Source organism: Rhinolophus sinicus, chromosome 17, assembly GCF_057876585.1.
Source record: "Rhinolophus sinicus isolate RSI-liver-muscle chromosome 17, RSI-T2T, whole genome shotgun sequence".
NCBI classification, from domain to species: domain Eukaryota; kingdom Metazoa; phylum Chordata; class Mammalia; order Chiroptera; family Rhinolophidae; genus Rhinolophus; species Rhinolophus sinicus.
In genome coordinates, this window is record NC_142517.1 from 114,102,028 (window position 1) to 114,110,235 (window position 8,208).

At 35.2% G+C, this 8,208-nt stretch overlaps 1 non-coding gene across 1 annotated transcript; it reads left to right on the top strand.

Moving 5' to 3' along the window:
* The first annotated feature begins 3,965 nt into the window (after positions 1-3,965).
* Positions 3,966-4,073, top strand: LOC141568185 (U6 spliceosomal RNA). Its single transcript, XR_012491232.1, has one exon. It is a non-coding gene; the product is annotated as a U6 spliceosomal RNA (small nuclear RNA).
* The last annotated feature ends 4,135 nt before the right edge of the window (positions 4,074-8,208 follow it).

Here is an 8,208-nt window from a genome sequence, read left to right on the forward strand (position 1 = left end):
AAAGACAATGACATATAAATTTGATCAAAAAAAGAAAAATAGAATAACTGTAGATGGGCTAAACAGCAGAATAGAATCTACAAAGGAAACAATCAGTAACTAAAGATAGAATAATAGAAATTGCCCAACCTGAACAACAGAGAAAAAAAGTAGACTGAAAAAAAATTAACAGACCATAAAGGACATGTCGGACTTCAGCAAATGATCAAACATTTATGTCATCAGAGTTTCAAGAAGAAAGAAGAAAGACAACAGGGCTGAAAAAGTATTTGAAGAAATAATAGCTGAACAGTCTCCAAATTCAGCAAAAGACATAAACCTAGAGATTCAAGTTGAGCAAACCTCAACCAGGATTATGATGGTTAAAATTTTATGTGTCAGCTTGGGCTGGGATGCCGCAGAGAGTTGGTAATATATTATTTCTGGGTGTGTCTTTGAGAGTGTTTCTAGAAGAAAGTAGCATCATCACTCCTGGTTTTTGGGCTTTCAGACTCAAATTGGGATTTATACCATGGTTCCTATGTTTCTCAGGCCTTTGGGTCTGTACTGGAACTATATAACCATTTTTTTCTGGGCCTCTAGCTTGCAGGTGACCGATGTGGGGACTTCTTAGCATCCAAAATTACATGAGCCAATATCTCATAATACATATCTTTGTATGCATCTATATTTATATATACTTTTCATTCTATTTCCCTGTAGAACCATGACTAATACAAGGATGAACCCCAATAATATGTTATAATCAAACTTTTGAAAATTAAAAACAAAGAAATAATCTTTAAAGCAGCAAGAGAGAAGTGACACCTTATTTTTAGGGGAAAAGCCTTTAGAATGATGGTAGATTTCTCATCAGAAGCCATGAAGATCAGAAGGAAGTGGCACAACATCTTTAAAGTGCTGAAACAGAAAAGAACTGTCAATCCAAAATTCTATATCCAGTGAAAACGACCTTCAGGAATGAAGGGGAAATCAAAACATTCTCAGATAAAGGAAAAGGAAAACAAAAAATTTGTCACCAGCAAACCTACCCTAAAAGGATGGCTAAAAGGAGTCATTTAAACAGAATAAAATAATATAAACAAGAATCTAGAATATCATAAAGAAAGAATAACCAGGAGTAAAAATATAGGTCAATACAATGGACTTTTTTCAAAATCACTTTTCCGTTTCTAAATTATGTTTAATGATTGAAGCAAAATTAAAATACTCTCTGATAAAATCCTCAAACTATGTAGAGGAAGTATTTAGGACAATTATATTACAAATGGGTTAAAGTAAAAGGATTTAAATGGAGTAAAATGTCTACATCAATTTGGAATTGGTAAACTATTGATACTAGTAAACTGTGACAAGTTATGTATGTATAAGTTAACATCAGGGCAACCAATTAAATATTTATCCAAACATACACACTCAAAATACTACACAGATACATCAAGATGAAATTTTAAAGAAGGCACAGTAGTCCACAAGAAGGCAAATCAAAAGAAACAGAGTAATAAAGTAAAAAGAAAAGAAACAGAAAATAAAAATTAAAATGCTAGACTTAAGCCCTAACATATAACAACTACATTAAATATAGATGATCAAATATATCAATTAAGAGACAGATATTGGCAGAGTAGATTTAAAAATGGCCCAAATACATGCTACCAGAAATTCACTTTAAATATATTGATATTGGTAGACTGAAAATAAAAAACGAAAAAATATATATCATGCAAACATTAATTAAAAGGAAGTATGAATGACTATATTAATATTAGATTAAGTCAAATTCAGAGCAAATAAAATTATCAGCTATAGAGAAGGACATTATGTAATGATAAAAAGGTCAATGCACCAAGATGATATAGCATATTAGCAAACTGGATTCAATAATACATTGAAAAGATTATACACCATGACCAAGTGGAATTTATCTCCGGGATGCAAATACGGTTCAAAATTTGTATATCAATTAATATGCTACATGACATCAACAAAATGAAGGATAAACATTATATGATCGTCTCAAAACATGCAGAAAAAGCATTCAACAAAATTAACATCTTTTTATGATAAAAACTTTCACTAAAGTGGGTATAGAAGGAACATACTTCAACATTAATTAAGGCTATATATAAAAAACCTACAGCTAATCTTATAGTCAATTGTGGGAAACTAAATGCTTTTCCTCCAAGATCAGGAACAAGACAAGCATGCCCACTATCACCACTTCTATGCAACATAGTATTGGAAGTCTTAGCCACCACAATCAGACAAAGAAAAGAAATAAAAGGCATCCAAATTGGTAAGGAAGAAGTAAAATTGTCACAGATGACATGATACTATGCATAGAAAACCCTGAAAATGCCACCACAAAACTATTAGAACTAATAAATGAATTCAGTAAAGGTGCAGGATGCAAAATCAATATACAGAAATCTATTGTGTTTCTATACACCAAAAGTGAATGACCAGGAGAAGACGTTATAAAAACAATCCCATTTACAATTGCATCAGAAAGGCATAAAATATCTAGGAATAAATGTAACCAAAGAGTGAAAAGGCCGTACTCTGAAAACTATAAGACACTGAAGACGATAAAATACATAGAAAGACATATCATGTTCATGGATTGGAAGGATTAATATTGTTAAAATGTTTTTACCACTTAAAGAAATATGCAGATTCAATGCAGTCTCTATGAAAATACCAATGGCATTCTTCTTAGAACTAGAACAAATCCTAAAATTTATATGAAAGCACAAAACCCCCCAAGAACCAAAGAAACCTTAAGAAAGAACGAAGTGGGAGATATAATGCACCCAAACAATACTACAAAGCTACAGTAATGACAACAATATGGTAGTGGAATAAAAACAGATATGTAGATCAATGGAATAGAATACAGAGCCCAGAACTAAATCTTTGTTCGTATAGTCAGTTAATCTACAACAAAGGAGGTAAGGAGATGCAATTAGGTAAAGACATTCTCCTTAATAAGTGATGTTGGAAAAACTGGACGGATGCATGTAGTAAAATGAAACTGTACTACTCTCTTATACCACATACATAAGTAAACTCAAAATGGATTAAAGACTTAAATGTAAAACCTGAAACTTTTAAAAGAAAACATAGGCAATAAACTCTTTGCCATCACTCTTAGAGTATCTTTTTGGCTATATCTCCTTGGGCAAGGGCAACAAAAGCAAAAATAAAAAAATAGGACTACATCAAATTAAAAATTTCTGCACAGTGAAGGAAACCATCAACAAAATGAAAAGACAACCTACTGAATGGGAGAAGATATTTGTAAATTTTACATTTAATAAGGGGTGAATATCCAAAATATATAAGAAACTCATATAGCTGGTCACCAGGAAACAAATAATCCAATTAAAAATGGACAGAAAACATGAATAGAGATTTCACCAAAAAAGACATATGGATGTCCAAAAGACAGATGATAAGATGAACTTTCCCTTTCCCTCAGCCCCTGGCAACTGCTAATCTACTTTCTATCTCTATGAATTGGCCTTTTCTGAACATTTCACATAAATGAACGCATATATGTGATCTTTCGTGTCTGGTTTCTCTCACTTAACATAATGTGTTTTTTTTTAAATTGTATTAGTTTCAGGTGCACAAGACAAAGCAATACTTAGACATTTATCATTTATATCCCGCACACTGTGTGAACTCCCCTCCCCCCATCCACTAGGGCTTTCTTTTTGGGTTGATGAAAATGTTCCTTATTAGATTGTAATCATTGTTGCTCAACTCTGAAATACTAAAAACTGTTGAATTATATACTTTAAATGGATGAATGTATGGTGTGAATGATATCTCAATAAAGCTGTTAAAAATCACACACACAAAAAGATGACCAACTTCACTAATCATCAGGGAAATCAAAACCACAATGAGACACCACATCACACGTGTCAGAATGGCTGTCATCAAAAAACCAACAAATAGTGCTCGCATCGGCAGCACACACACTAAAATTGGAACGCTACAGAGAAGATTAGCATGGCCCCTGTGCAAGGATGACACGCAAAAAAAACAACAAATAGCAAACGCTGGTGAGAGTGTGGAGAAAGGGAACTCCTATGTGCTGTTGGTGGGATTGTAGATTGGTGCAGCCACTATGGAAAACAGTATGGAGATTCCTCAAAAAATTCAAAATAAAGCTGCCATATGACCCAGCAATACCGCTTCTTGGTACTTAACCAAAGAAAACAAAAATACTAATTTCAAAAGATATATGCACCCCTGTGTTTATTGCAACATTGTTTACAATAGGCAAGATATTGAAGCAACCTACGTGTTCATAGATAGATGAATGAATAAAGTAGATGTGGTGTATATACAGTGGAATATAACTCAGCAATAAAAGGGAATGAAATCTTACCATTTGTGACAACATGGATGGACCTAGAGGATATTACGCTAAGTCAGATAAGTCAGACAGAAAAAGACAAATACCATATGATCTCACTTATATGTGAAATCTAAAAAACAAAACAAAACAAAAAATCCAGGGACAGAACTAAACAGAAACAGTCCCATAGATAAACAGAACAAGCTGATGATTGCCAAAGGGGAGGAGGGTGGAGGAATGCATATGAAAAAAACAGATAATGCACTTTTTAAAGTAGGGCACTCCAGGCTTTCTTTACCTCCCAATTTTTCCCTGTGAACTGATAGTGATTTAGTTTTTTGTTTTCCATTAATGTGAAACCTTGTAGGGACACAGCTAAGCCAAATGAGATACATCCATACCATTACATGATCTTGATATTGCCAGGAAAGTGCTACAAATGTTGCCCCTAATTTTCTCTTCCAAATTATTTTCTGAGGAGGTACTTTTTGTATCAAATTGTAGCAAGAACATCATTCAAAATCATTCAATTATCAGATTGGAAGAAGTTAATTTTGGCTGTGCTGGGAGCTCCCACCAACAAATACAATCTTTTCTCAGCACTGGACAAGTTTCTTTCCATAGTGTTTTAAAACTTGAAGGGTCTCTGGGAATCAACAGTTAAGGATCTGACCACAATCCAGTAACAATGGGGCAGGGGACAGAATGCTAATGACACCATGGAACTTAGAGGCCAGTGAAGGAAGAGAGTGTTCAAGTTGCTGGCCTCCCTAGGCTGGCCTTAGCTATTCCTGGCAAGCCATTCTAGTCACCGTCCTGAATGAGGATTAATAGTGTGCTTTTCTGACCAGACTGGCAGTGATGGAGTATGAAGTCACTGACAAGAATAGGCAGACAGCAGCAAGGAGGAGGGCATGAGAATCTAAAAAAAAAAAAAAGGAGATATAGTAATTCTAAATGTGTATGTATCAACAACAGAACTGAAAATATATGATGCAAAAATTATAGAACTGAGAAGAGAAATAGACAAATTCTGGATACTTCAACAGTCTTCTCTCAACAATTAGTAGAATATCTAGACAGAGAATCAGTAAGTACATAGGAGATTTTGGCAACAACATCAACCAATAGCATTGAATTGACATTTACCGAATATTTCTTCTAATAACAGCAGAATACAGATTCTCTTCAAGTGCTCATGAAATAATAAGATATCCTGGGCCATAAACTAAACTTTAACACATTTCTAAGAATCGTCATCATACAGACTATGTTATCTGACCATATTGGATTTAAACTAGAAATTAATAACAGAAAGATAACAGGAAAACATCTAAACACTTGGAAATGAAACAACACACTTCTAAATACAGCATGGGTCAAAGGCAAATGTTAATTATGTGTTAGTTTTTGTACCTTCCATCTTCTATGCACCCAACACTTTCTTACTGTCTGCCTACAACCTGTTTGTGTTATTAAAGTGGATACAACACCAAAATCTGAAAGGTGTAATGCAGTGCAGTGGAAGCTTACTTGCTCAGACCTGTCACATACTGTGGTCAGAGCGCTCTGCTCTGGGCAGGCATTTGGAGACCCAGATTCTTCCTGTCCTGTGACATGGTCCTTAGGGACCTGGCACCCTGTCCATTCAGTCCCAAGTGGCTTTCTTTGGAGCCCAAGGGCAAAATCTGTAATAATAATTCAAATTCTTGTTTCACAACTTTGATTTTAAGCTTAATCTTGTGCATTATGAGGAATAAATTAACCACCCTAAGGAGATAGACATCAGGAGGTCTGGCATCTCACTCCCCTTTTCTTCTGGATGCTTAGCACAGACCTGGCTCGGCAGTTACATAGTGGTTAACTTTATGTGTCAACTTTGCTGGGCTAAGGTACCCAGATATTTGGTCCAACGCGCCAAATGTTGTCAGTGGGTGTTTTTTAGATGAGATTAACATTTAAATGAGTAGATTTTGAATAAAGCAGATCACCTTCCATATTGTGGGTGGGCTTCATCCAATCAGTTGAAGGCCTTCTGGAAAAGAAGACTGACATTCCTCGGGTAAGAAGGTATTGTTCCAGCGCACTGGCTTTGGACTTGAGCTGCAACATCAACTTTTCCCTCGGTCTCCATCATGCTAGCCCACCTTATCAGATTTTGGACTTGCCAGCCTCCACCTTACTGTGAGCCAATTACCCATCCCCCTCCACCACCTTCTATTAATTCAGTTTCTCTTGAGCTCCCTGATTACTACCGTGTGGGAACTAGGATACTGGGCCCAAACCCGTTTCACAAGGTCACATCTACACTTTTACATACTCCCATAGCTGATCCATGCCCACATGACCCAATACGGATAGAGAACAGCACAGGGACAGGATCCCTCTTCTCTATGACATTGGCCATAAAGCATGAGACCGTCCATGTATGGCCTGATAACCTTTATTTTATAACTGCTCTGTGTGGCCCCAGTAGTGTGTGTCCTGGCCCTTTGGAATGAGTTATGAATGCATGGCTGATAATGACAGTGTATCAGCATCTAATGTGTGCTGACCACTTTTATGTGTGTTCTTTCATTTCATCATCACAACTGTCCAGCAAGGTAAGTCTCTTACTCATCATTTCTCAAAGTAGCAAATAGTCTTAAAGAAGCTTCTCAAAGATTGCATAGCTATCCCATGGTGTGCTCAAGACAGTGAGGTACTGGTGAAAGAAGAAGTATATTAGTTAATGAAACAGAATAGAGAGCCCCAAAATAGACCCACAGAAATACAGTTGACTTATTTTTACAAAGTCACAAAGGCAATTCAGTAGAGAGAGGATAGTCTTTTCAACAAATAGCATTAAAATGAATAACTGTCCATATGCAAAACAAAAAAAAAAGAAAGAAAGAAAAGAAAAAAAGAAACTACTCACAGATCTTACACTTACACAGAAATTTATTAAAAATGGATTATAGATATAAATATAAATGAAAAGCTATAAAAACTTTTAGAAGAAAACACAGGTGAGACTCAATATGACCTTGGGTTTAGTAATGAGTTCTTAGATAAAACATCTAAAACATGATACATAGGAAAAAAAAAGAAACAATAAGAAAACAAACAACCCAATTAATAAATAGAATATCTGAGCAGACACCTCATAAAGAAGATATATAGGTGGGAAGTAAGTGTATAAAGATGCTCAAAATCATTTGTCATTAGGGAAATGCACATTAAAACAATGAGATATCACTGCATAGCTATTAGAATAGCTAAAATCCAAAAATTAATGATACCAATTGCTGGTGGAGATGTAGGGCCACAGGGACTCTCATTTTGCGGCTTGTGGGAATGCAAAATGGCACAACCACTTTGGAAAACGTTAGTCAGTTTCTTACAAAGCTACACATGATCTTATGATGAGATCCAATAATCACACTCTCATCTATTTACCAACTGACTTGAAACCTTACGTACATGCAAAGCCTTCATGTGCATGTGTATGACAGCTTTATTCATAATGTCCAGGAACTTGAAGAAAGTGAAAGATCTTTTAGTAAATGAATTGATAAACACCCATATAACAGAATATTATTCATCACTGTGAAAGGAATGAGCTATCAAGCCAAGCAAAGCATGAGTAAATCTTAAATACATTTTACTAAGTGAAAGAAGTCAATCTGAAAATATTACATTCTCTGTTTCTGTTTATATAACATTCTGGAAAAGGCAAAACTATATAGACATTAAACAGATAGGAGGTTGCCAGGAGTTCAGCAGAGGTGAGAAAGAAGGTCAAATAGGTGAAGCACGGAATTTTTCAGGGTGGTAAATTCTGTATAATGTAATGG